Genomic DNA, 12879 nt, shown 5'->3' with positions numbered 1-12879 from the left:
GATATTTATTCACATCTATCCAAATGAAAACAGTGCTATCAGTGCAGCAAAACCTTTTTAAATTAGTGAACAAACACAACGAGTACATGCTCAACAACAAATACAGGGCAATTTAGAAATTTGAATGAAGCAGAATCTTTGGATCCTGAGAGCCCAAGTAATTTGCTTGTGAATGCAAATTTAATTCTTCAAAATCATAATAAACAAAGGCAGAGGCTGTGTGACTTGGCAAAGGTAACTAATCCTTCTTGATCTGTCTGCAGCTTTTAACACAGTCGCTATAACACCCTTCTTCAAAACCTCTCCACTGCTGCCGAGTTGGATGTCATCACACTGATTTTGTTCCATTCTTACTTACCAAATGGTAGCCGGAGAATCACCTGTAATGACCTCTCTTAACTGCTTATTCACAGCTACCTCTAAGGAACTCCAATGATTGACCACTTCCTATTTCCAATTATACATGCAATCTCTAAACAAAAAAAAGTTATTTTTGACATTACATTGCCCAAGGCTTTGTGGAACATTCTGTATTTGGGGCTGTTGTCCTATGTCCCCGATTGATTGGTACCAGGATGGCTGCGTCACGTCTTTTCAATATTTTGATTTCCCTATGCATGCTTTAAACACCTGAGCATGTAAATTCCTCTCTATAGCTCTCTTGGACACACTTGCTAGCTACCACCCCCATTCCCTGCTACATTGATAGGTAGGCAGAACCTTCAGCACTCTCCCCAGATAGGCTGATCAACAACCCTCCTCCATTACATCAGGTTCACCAGCAAATAATGTTCCTTTCTACACCCCTCCTACCTTCACAACTATACTATCACCTCTCTTCACCCCTTGCTTCCAACTGATTAAAGCCCATCACCTGATAGTGACAGAGTTGGTTGCTCTGACATTGATGTCAATCATCTCTACCTCGCAACCACCTTGCACAGTCTCACCACTGTCTCTATTTTGCTTATCTGATATTTAGCACTGGATGAGCAGAAATTATCCCCAATTGAATATTGGGAAGACCAAATCCATTATAGAACATAGTACAGCACAGGATCATCAGCATCTGCCAGGAACTCCTTTCCTGAGCCGTCCATTTTCTCATTATTTCATTCTGAAGGCAGATGGTGAAATAAGAAACCAGACATCAATCTTTTACTGAAAACTGATTGACATATGTAACATATGTGTGTCTGACTCCTCCCTGAATAACAGCTGATGTCGCAAAGTCTCTCTTGGTGCCATTTGAATAAACAATATGCTAAAAGTCACACGATCAACCATTAAAAGGGTATTGTAACAAAAACCAAGTTTAAAATTAGAATTCAGAGACAGTAAGAACTGCCAATGCTGGAGTCAGAGATAACAGAGTGTGGAGCTGGAGGAACACAGCAGGCCAGGCAGCATCAGAGGAGTAGGAAAGTTGACGCTTTGGATCAGGAGAATTGCCAAATTCAAATTGAATAACAGGAGTTGATATTGTAGTGCATCCTCTGTGGCGTCCACCATTGGAGGAAGACCACAAGCGTATTGACAGACAACATGTCCTCTCTCTTCAACACACTCAGGCGCAGAAATGTCTGGTCAAGAACCCTCCTCCCTTCCAACAGGTTCACCTGCAAATAACCCCTTCCCCCCCACCGAAGGCCCCACCCTCACATCTCATGGAAGAGAGGTGAGGAGTTGGCTTGAACACCCACTGCTTCCATGGCATACTGTCTGGACCTGTGATGGTTACCTTGACCAGGCATAATAGCAGGAAAATGAAGTCTTACAATCTGCCCACTCCACTCCATGCCAGGTATCTAAGGTACAGAACCGTGTGATCAAAGTACAAACAAAATCTGAGAAGCAGGCCGTTTGAAATAATGAAGTTTTTCTGTATTGTTAGAATAAATGTCATCCTGTTCAGAGATGTCAATACGCATCTGTAGAGCAGGTGCGACTTTAACCTGGGCCTCCTAGCCCAGAGGCAGGGGCACTACCACTGTAGCACAGGAGTGCTCGATGAAGCTTCTCTTTATACTCTGAACAAATGACCAACAAATAAACTAACTAACTGATTGATAGATAGCCCCTCAAAGAGGTACAGGAACTAAATATAAATCACTAAAGGAAACAGCAAATTTAAATTTAGTTGGTGGGAAATGTTGCAAACTAACACTAGCCGTGCCTTCTGGGCATGAAAGAATTCTTTTTATATTCTGTTCAAAATCTGTAAGGAGCTAATACACAGATTAACTAAACTAATGGGAGACAGTCCTTTGAATATGCAAATCAAATAGTCAACAGAAACTTGTGAAATTTAATTAAAATTTGTTGGTGATGATGCATCCCAATCCCTGTGGTGCCTGCTGGCCATGAAGGCTTTATACTGACTGAAAGTACAATTGGAATAAACCAATGAAATCAAATCAACAATATTAATAGACTGACATCCCCTTAAATGGGCGATGCAACAAAAATCAAAACTTGGAAGGAATCTTATAAAATTAAACCCAAATGTTGTTTAAACATCAGTAATGCATTCCAGCCCCCAGCAGTGACCATTGATCAAAGAAGACTTAAAGTGGGTCAGTAGAATGTATGTGCTGTCTTTCTGAGAGCCCTCAAGTATTCATATAACCATGGAAGGGAGTTAGGTAGTTGGATCTAACAATGTCTTCAGTGGTCTGCTGTCTGGACCTGTTATTGCCCACTTTGGGCAGGCCTAGGAGCAAACCCATGAACAATTCTTCAATCAGCCCACCTACCTCTCTACCTGATGTCCAACAATCGGTAACGTAGGCTGCATACTAGATGTAACTAGATCATACCTAGATCAGCATAAAGAGCCCTTGGGGCACAAACTTCTACACCATTAGCCTTGATTCAAGTCCCACCTGCAATGACATTTCCAAATAGGTTGGTTAGAATGTATCTACCTAGAACTTGGGTAAGAATGTAGTAGACATAACAGATCTGGGAGTTTGTGAACCATCTTAATCTCCTGTTGCAACAGACTGCTGCGTGCAACATGCTGTACATCAAATTGCCGATGATAACAGGGAGAACTTCAACACAGAACTAATTACTGGGACAGATATCATCTCTGGATTCAAGATAATATCACATTTCATCTGAATGGTTGGCAAGAGTGAGGAAATTGGAGGGTGTACATTAACAGCCCATTGAGGAAACCCCTCTATGCAAAGTTGAAAGGGACAGAGGGAATTTTTGACAGACAGATCAAATTATAGAGCATAGTTTCCCATGTGAGATTTCCAGGCACAGGGCTGATATGAAATTCAGTTTGAATGTTGTTCAGTTCAATGGTAGTCCACTACATGTTTGAGCTGTCTTGTCACCATGATGAGTCCATTATTACATGCCTTTTACTTTTCTAATATTTAGTTTGGAACAGGAAGAGAACAAAAGACTGATGTTTGCTGTACAGAACTGGTGCAGCAAGATAGTGCAGTTAAGTATTGCTTTATGTATACTATAGATGAACCTGCACTGAGATGTTATACTCAGAGACTGACAGCTGGTTGGTTGTTGAATTAGTCATTCAAGGGATGACTGGTGCTGGGTAGCCAACCACAGAGAATATTTAGAAGATAAAGAAACCAAAGGATGAACTGGTTTTAAATGAGGTTTTTGAGCCGGAAGTAGTGTTGCTTTGGAAGCTAGGGACTAGATTTTTTATAGTTTTCCTTTTTTCAATTACTTTCCAGTTTATTGATTTGTTGAAAGTGCTGAGAAAAGAACCCCATTAAATCATAAATAAGGACAAGTCTCTGGAGGTCTGCAGAAGCTGTTTGCATTGACCAGTAACTTCAGAATTCAAGCAAGATACAATCAAATGTGCCGATAATACAACCCATAGGATTTCACAAAGACTTGATATTCATTGTTGACACTGTTATTGAACTGGCAACTTACAATATTTAAAAAATTATCCCTTAACTATGTTTGTCAGTGTATGAGTGGATGGGCGATCAAAGAAGATTGGGCTTAGGTTGTAAATATTAATTACACCTTATGGCATCTGTGCTCTGTTAAATTTACTTTATTAATAATAAATTGTGCATTTTTGTTTAGTCTATAAACCTGATGTCCAAGATCCATTTATGTAATGTCTGCTTAGGAATAAGTGAGCAATTATGAGGGTCATCAAATGTTTTAATTTCACTGTGTTACAAATTCACTTAAGCCTGGTTTGGTCGGCTTGCCATCCCCGTGTAGTAACAACTGTGTGTACCTTTGTGGGCCAAGCGAGCACCAGAGTTTAAATACTCTGGGTGGCATTGGCGGTAAGCTGGACACTAAGACAGTCACACAAGCAAGAACTTTTGCCATCATCCAGCCTATTCCTCTGCCATCTGTCTCTCTTTAATATCTGCTCAGAGTATTTTTTCAATTAATGCTCTTCACCTGTGTATGATTAATTTTAATAATGCAACTAACATACCAGTAACATACTTGGCAACCATCTAAAGCTAAGTAAACTTGTTAAAATTCACTGACTGAATTTCCTGACCCCTCTATGTCTTTCCCCCTTTGTGTGACTCCATACAACCTATTTCCTTGACCAACAATTTAGTTACTCGCCTTATTATTTCTTTGCATGGCTCAGTGTTAACATTTGGTTTATAATATTTCTGTGAACTGCCTTCAGATGGTTTACTGTGTTAATATGCTTTATGAGGACAAGTTGTTGAGTTCATTTTCAAATTGAAAACATTCTAACTTATTTCCTTACTGCTTTTATAATTGTATAACACTGATATTATTTGATTGGTAGATGTCCTTTCCAAGCACCAAAGTTATCATGACATTGCACAACTGTGTTTGTGTGTATATCTTTTAGTTGTACATTAGGTCAGTGGTTGTGTTGGCCAACTCAGATCTACAGCTGACTGAACTCTATAGATCTACAGATAACTGAACTCCAATAATATTGGAACCTAGTCTTTTCAATATAATACTAGTAGTTTTTTTTTAAATGTAGTTAACAGTTTCAAAATATTCTGTATATAAAAAAGACAACATTAGACAATTTAAATTATTTGACAACAAGAATGAATATTATTCTGAAAGAGAAGGGAGGTTAAATCCCTGCTTATTGACCGCTTAATAAACTATTTATAACTCCTCAATTTAGAATCATAGAATCCCTACAGTGTGGAAACAGGCCCTTTGGCCCAATAAATTCACATCGACCCTTGGAGCATCCCACCCAGATCCATCACCCTCTACCCCACCTAAGCTATGCATCCCTGAACACTATAGGCAATTTAGCATGGCCAATCAACCTAGCCTACACACCTTTGGACTGGCTTCTAGCTATAGTGAGGACCTGGATTTAATAAGGAAATCTAATGATTTATTACGTAGCATTTACTAAATCATTCTCAGTGATAGTGCACTATTTTATAGTTTACATTACAAGACTGTTTTACATGGGACCATTACTGGGCTAAGTTACAATGTAAAACAGGTTGAACAAATGCTATAATATTGTAACTAAACAATGTGTCTCCAGGGAAGAAATTGCTAGAGATTTTGTTGCCACAAGTTTTATCTTTCAGTGCAAAAAAAGATTCATAGTTAAAATGTTTCACTCAAAGTTTTTATCCATTCCACACAATGAACTGTTACTCAGCCCAAAATGTGGTCACATTGTATCTCTGCTTTTAGCATTGGATGTGGGTGTCACTGGTAAGGCCTACATTTATTGCCCGTCTTTAATTGACCTAGAAGTGAGTAGCTTGCTAGACTATTTCAGCGTCAAACACACTGATATAGGTCTGGAGTTACATGCAAGCCAGCAGACCTCCTTCCCTAAAGGGCAACCAGATACATTTTTACAAGGTATCATTATCATCAGATTTTGAATTCCAGATTTTCTTGAATTCAAGTTTTGCTAACCTGTCACTGGTGAGGTTTGAACCCATTTGCTCAAAATATGAGCTTGGGGTTTGGGATTACCATTCAGTAGCTACTAACATTATTACTGTGCTGTGGCATCCCAATAATGCTTTGGTATCAATTTAAACTTATGAAGGGAGTGTTAGCTTCAAAGTCTCCCAGGAGGTATCCTTCTATGGCAATCATCCTGTTGGATAAGGCAGGAACTCATGAGTCACTGAGAATCTAGGCATCATGGCAGCTTCCAAAATTCCTGGTGGAACATATCTTAAGATGTGATGATGGTGATTGCAGATGAGTTGGACATTGATCAAGTATGATGCTCTCAATGTGATGTGTGCTGTACAGTGCTAAAACACTGTAACACAGCCACATCATGGGGAAAATAGATGGAATCACATGACCTTTCACAAATTGAATTTGAAATGTCCTTGGGGATAATGGGAACTGCAGATGCTGGAGAATCCAAGATAATAAAGTGTGAAGCTGGATGAACACAGCAGGCCAAGCAGCATCTCAGGAGCACAAAAGCTGACGTTTCGGGCCTAGACCGTTCATCAGCGAGGGGGATGGGGAGAGGGTTCTGGAATAAATAGGGATAGAGGGGGAGGCGGACCGAAGATGGAGAGAAAAGAAGATAGGTGGAGAGGAGAGTATAGATGGGGAGGTAGGGAGGGGATAGGTCAGTCCAGGGAAGACGGACAGGTCAAGGAGGTGGGATGAGGTTAGTAGGTAGGAAATGGAGGTGCGGTTTGAGGTGAGAGGAAGGGATGTGTGAGAGGAAGAACAGGTTAGGGAAGCAGAGACAGGCTGGGCTGGCTCGGGGATGCAGTGGGGTGAGGGACTAAGCTGGGCTGGTTGTGTGATGCAGTGGGGGGAGGGGACGAACTGGGCTCGTTATGGGATGCAGTGGGGGAAGGGGAGATATTGAAGCTGGTGAAGTCCACATTGATACCATTGGAACGAACAAGGGAGTCACGGAGAGAGTGGTCTCTCCGGAAGGCAGACAAGGGTGGGGATGGAAAAATGTCTTGGGTGGCGGGATCTGACCACTCTCTCCGTGACTCCCTTGTTCGCTCCACACTCCCCTCCAACCCCACCATACCCGGCACCTTCCCCTGCAACCGCAGGAAGTGCTACACTTGCCCCCACACCTCCTCCCTCACCCCCACCCCAGGCCCCAAGATGACTTTCCACATTAAGCAGAGGTTCACCTGCACATCTGCCAGTGTGGTATACTATATCCATTGTACCCGGTGTGGCTTCCTCTACATCGGGGAAACCAAGCGGAGGCATGGGGACCGCTTTGCAGAACACCTCCGCTCGGTTCGTAATAAACAACTGCACCTCCCAGTCGCGAACCATTTTAACTCCCCCTCCCATTCTTTCGACAACATGTCAATCATGGGCCTCCTTCCATGCCACAATGATGCCACCCGAAGGTTGCAGGAACAGCAACTCATATTCTGCTTGGGAACCCTGCAGCCCAATGGTATCAATGTGGACTTCACCAGCTTCAAAATCTCCCCTTCCCCCACCGCATCCCAAAACCAGCCCAGTTCGTCCCTTCCCCCCACTGCATCACGCAACCAGCCCAGCTCATTCCCTCACCCCGCTGCATCCCCAAACCAGCCCAGCCTGTCTCTGCCTCCCTAACCTGTTCATCCTCTCACCCATCCCTTCCTCCCACCTCAAGCCGCACCTCCATTTCCAACCTACTAACCTCATCCTACCTCCTTGACCTGTCCATCTTCCCTGGACTGACCTATCCCCTCCCTACCTCCCCACCTATACTCTCCTCTCCACCTACCTTCTTTTCTCTCTATCTTCGGTCTGCCTCCCCTCACTCCCTATTTATTCCAGAACCCTCTCCCCATCCCCCTCTCTGATGAACGATCTAGGACCGAAATGTCAGCTTTTGTGCTCCTGAGATGCTGCTTGGCCTGCTGTGTTCATCCAGCCTCACACTTTATTATCTTGAAATGTCCTTGATACAGTTTTGATTGGGGACTGGGAGATTCCACACAGGCCCATGGCGAATACTTGGAATAAGCCAGTTGCATAAAAATTAAGTGCTTCTGTCACATTAACTGTCATCAGAGGGAGATGGGCATCCATTCCTTCAGGATGAGTAACACGTCCCGATGCAGCAGATGATACAATTCCATTATGGTCTTCCAGATAACCTTAATCTGTGCCTCCACTCAGCTTTGATCATCTAGCAGAAACTAAAGTGTGATTAGTTTACTCTGTGCCTTGCACATCTCCTCTGTACCTGGAGGACTTTTGCTACGGTTTCTTCACGTGGAGGGTGTTCAGCATCACTTGAAGGTTGCTGTTGTTCCAGGGCTTGCTGACATCTTTGAATTTCGTCAGTTCATTTGTGCTTTTGTTGTATCAATGCAACAATGGCACACGCCATTGCTTGATTCATTCAGGATGGATGCAATGAATCAATATTGTGAATGTCAGGAGTAGAACGCCTTATCAGCACTGTGATTCCTGAGCAGTTTTATTGACCACAAATAAGGCTCTAAGATAAGCTGCAATGAAGTTGTTTCCAGAAGAAAGACCATGAAATGCATCTACATGGACATTTTGAGATATTGCATCGTATGCAGATGTATGCATCACCAAATCTGTTGTGCAATTAAATTGGGGCAAATAACAGTGGTAGTAGTACTACTCCTTGACTTACAAACTCATTGGTCACAAAGTGCAACCTTGAATAGAAAATCTCACCTACTTACTTTTCTGACTGAGAGGAAAACAGCTCCACATCCTTCTGTAGCTGTTAGACTTTTGAAATGTGTTTGAAAATTGAATAATGCTGGTGACACTTTTAAATTCCCCTGTGATCACTTTTGCTTCACAAAGCTTAGTTGGATTACTTTGTCATGATCAATGGCATTCTTGTGATTGCTTGTGACCAAGATTTGAAATGTGAATTGTTGGTCAATGCATGAGCTGCACATGCAGAATAATCTGATGAATGTGCATCATCACTGGATTTTATTGATTTCTGATTAATGAAATCTCACATTGCCCACGAGTGCACCCTGCATTTGCGGACAAAAAAGAACAAATTACTTTGCCCACTTTGATTATTCTCAGAGCCAATTTACATGCTGTTATGCTATTGAGAGTTGGAATGATAACCAGGTTGTGCTCCTGACTCTGTGTTCTAAGCTAGTCATGGTTTCTCACCATCCTTTATGTATCTTCTGTGCAAGTGTCCTTGTCAAACCCATCAGCTTTGATTCTCTCCAACTCACACCCAAATCTTTTATTTAACTGCGAATATCCCCAGTATTCCCACTCAGCGCCTGGAGTGCTGCATAACTTTGCCCACAATCACAACATACTCTCCTTAACCCCACCCAATACCCATTGAAGTCAAGGTAATGGTGATTTGCAAGAAAAAAAATCCATCCTGTAGTACCCTGTGCCATCCCATGGTATATCAGCTCTCACCCTTATATTTGGAGGTGCCCTCTTCATAGATATTACTCCTTTTGAATTCCAGCACAATGGTTCTAATTCTCACACTTGGGTTTCCTACTTTCCCCAATGCAGCATGGAAATTCTTCTTATAACTATTCTTGATAGCTGCTGTCTAAAACCCCTGGACTTATTGTGTCTTACTCTTCAGCAGACTGATTTGTGAGGATAACTCAGCTGAGGATAGACCAGAACCCTGACTGATGCATCTACAGCTCCCTGACTAACTTAACCTGAACCCCTCAGAATGTTCAGACTTGCCTGGAGAACTGACTACCTCAGACCCTGATAGCATAAGTGCCCAAATGACCATGGCCACCCTTCTTGTCATGGTGCTCCTTCCATTACAATGGACTACTCCCCTTAGACATATGGACGTAGCTGCTAATGAAGCACATCAGGTGTGTTTGCCATGAAAGCTGTTGATGTAGCATTGCTGGACAGAAAGATACCCAACCACTTGTCTGGTCATTGCTGGCAAATGTGACATGCTGCTTAGCTTACTGTTTGTGCTATAATGCAAGACAAGGCAGAGATGCTGTGAGCACCCAAATATGCCTAAAGAAAATGGATGCTAAAAAAGCAAGCCAGAGCTGCAAAATGTACACTGTGCAGAATAACGAGATGAGAGCATGTACACAAGACAACCTGGCAGAAGCATTTGTATGTAAAGTGTTGGCAAGGTCAAATGTACAGGTCTGAAGTATCTTCTGCGATAGTCCAAAACCAACAATAAAGATGTGGTGAGACTGGTATTTTCTGTGGATGCAGGATATGCCATGAGCTGTTATGGAATGTTGGCTAACATGAGACCTGAAGAATACACCAGTGATCCACACCTACTAGTAACCACTTCAGGAATCATGTTGGGAATTGGCATTTCCTCACCACTACCTTGGAGAATCATGAACTGCATAGAAATGAGATATGCTTAACTAATAATGAGGTGCTCGTATTTGCAGACAGGCTCATAATTGTATTAGCTGTTGAAAGTTTAAGGGGGAAGTCAGACATGTTTTTGTGATGTCAAGAATCTCATTCTTTCATTCTTTCATTCTCCCAAATTTCTCACCATTGCCAATGTCATTCAATGTCTTGGAAGATTGAACAAAAACAAAGTTGCTGGAGAAGGTCAGCAGGTCTGGCAGCATCTGTGAAGGAAAAAACAGAGTTAACATTTCGGGTCCAGTGACCCCTCCTCAGAATTAATGCTGGCTAGGAAAATGTCATTTTATGTGCAGAAAATAGGCAGGCAGGTGGGGTTAGGAGTAAATGATAGGATAGAGCCCAAAGAGAGAGAAAGACAGTTGGGCAGACAAAGGAGTTGCTAACGACCAGGCTGGGAGAGTGAATAGTTGTTAATGGGGACTGATAGTGATGAACAACAGGGGGTGTGTAATGGCAGGCTATGTGGCATCAAGGCCTGGTGTGTGGGTTGGGGTCTGGGACATGGGAGAGTTTAGGCCCTAAAATTATTGAACTCAGTATTGAGTCCAGAGGGCTGTAGGGTCCCCAAGCAGAAAGTGAGGTGTTGTTCCTCCAGCTTGTGTTTTGCTTTGCTGGAACACTGCAACAAGTCAGAGACAGAGATGTTGGCCAGGGAGCAGGGTGGTGCAATGAAGTGGCAGGCAACAGGCAGTTCAGGGTCTTTCTTGCAAGCAGAATGTAGATGTTCTGCAAAGCAGTCGCCAAGTCTGTGCTTCGTTTCCCCAATGTAGAGGAGACCACATTGTGAGCAACGAATGCAGTAGACTAGATTCTGGGAAGTGCAGGTGAAGTGCTTCTTCACCTGGAAGGTATGTTTGGGCCCTTGGATAGGGGGGAGGGAGGAGATAAATGGGCAGTTGTTGCACCTTTGCCAGTTACAGGTTACATGTTGTGCTTGGAAGATTGAACTGCATGTGTGCAATAAGTGATGCCCTGTTTCAGCTGGCAATCCAACTAAAAAGGGAGCAAGAGGGTAAGCTTCTGACTATTTTTGTGGGGCACTGTTAATCAACAAGCAACCTTGGTTATAGGCTTGATAGGTATGTTTGCTTTTTTTGAAAATGTATCTGTCTGTTCAAAAAATTTTGTATGTCTATCCTGCTGAGCCATGGCTGACATTTGATGCATAGTGCTGCCTGATAGAAGGCTCCTTTCATGATGAACGTAGGCAAATATAGCTGAAAAGTGATCAAGTTCTTACAGTATGCCCTGATATTATCGTAATTTCTCTGTTTTGAAGGAGAACACCTTAAACAGCTCCTAACATTACCAGTAGAAAGTATTTATGTCATTGCCAAGGGCAGCTATACTGCTTTCACAAATGGATATTGTTTCCAAAGTGAATGTTATTGTCTGTCATAGGTTTGGATAGTGTACCTTAAATAGATTATGTTGTTTAGGATTTAATATCACAATTTATGATTGCTTTTTGTTTATACTTTGGTATAGAGAAAAATATGTGAATAAGATCAGTCAGAGGGAACTCTTAATTATAAGATAAGAGATAACATAATTGTGTATCATTCGCTTATGCCTGTTTTTTTGACAGGGATTGTGCACCATAATTGATGGCTCTATTTTATTCTATTCATTTGTTAAAGGAGATTGAGTTGTGCAAGATAATTCAAGGCTGTTTCCTAAAGGAACTGTATCATGTGTATTTTCAAGTGAAGTAAGTGACCTTTTAAAATTTGTACTTTCTCAGTTGCTTCAAGATATTGAATATTTCTTTGAGATAGCGCCTAAAGAAACAAAGAAACCTACAGCTCAGGGACAGGCCCTTCGGCCCTCCAAGCCTGTGCCGATCAAGATCCTCTGTCTAACCTGTCATCTATTTTCTAACGGTCTGTGTCCATTTGCTCCCTGCCCATCCATGTACCTGTCCAAATATATCTTAAAAGACGCTAATGTGTCTACGTCTACCACCTCCGCTGGCAATGCGTTCCAGGTGCCCACCACCCTCTGTGTAAAGAACTTTCCACGCATATCTCCCTCAAACTTTACCCCTCTCACTTTGAACTCATGATTTCATTGTCAAACAGCACACACTGTAAGATTAGTTTTACAAAGAGAGACACTTTCATTCACATCACAAACATTTGGAACATTTTTAAATACATTCAATTAGCTTGCTGTGCAGTGACTACTACCTGGGATAATGCCTGTACATGGTATGCCGAATTGCAGCCATAAAGCATGTAGGCATGCAATGAAGCTAATGTAGGGAGAAATATTGATAAGGACGATAAGGGAAATCCTTGTTTCTTCTTTAAATTTTACCGTATAATCTTCAAAAAATCAACATTAAAAAACCTTGATTTAAAATCTCATTCAAAGTACACTACCTCCAGCAATGCTGCTGCCCCTCAGAACCGCACTTGATCATGCCTCACAGCGCCGGGCACCTGGGTTCGATTCCAGCCTCGGGCAACTGTCTGTGTGGAGTTTGCACATTCTCCCTGTGTCAGTGTGGGT

General features: G+C 42.2%; 1 protein-coding gene across 8 annotated transcripts in view; it reads left to right on the top strand.

Annotated features, from left to right (window-relative positions):
• LOC125461244 (disks large-associated protein 4-like) overlaps positions 1-12879 on the top strand; it is a 579923-nt gene that overhangs the window by 22603 nt on the left and 544441 nt on the right. For 6 of the 8 annotated variants that reach the window (XM_059652770.1, XM_048549766.2, XM_059652769.1 and 3 more), the window contains exon 2: positions 12006-12076. The exons of the other annotated variants lie outside the window; for them this stretch is intronic. The gene's annotated coding sequence lies outside the window, so the exon portion shown is untranslated. The remainder of the gene's footprint in view (positions 1-12005; positions 12077-12879) is intronic. 8 annotated transcript variants of the gene reach the window in all.

Source organism: Stegostoma tigrinum, chromosome 19 (assembly GCF_030684315.1).
Source record: "Stegostoma tigrinum isolate sSteTig4 chromosome 19, sSteTig4.hap1, whole genome shotgun sequence".
Taxonomy (NCBI): Eukaryota; Metazoa; Chordata; class Chondrichthyes; order Orectolobiformes; family Stegostomatidae; genus Stegostoma; species Stegostoma tigrinum.
This window is presented reverse-complemented; position numbering and strand designations above follow the sequence as displayed.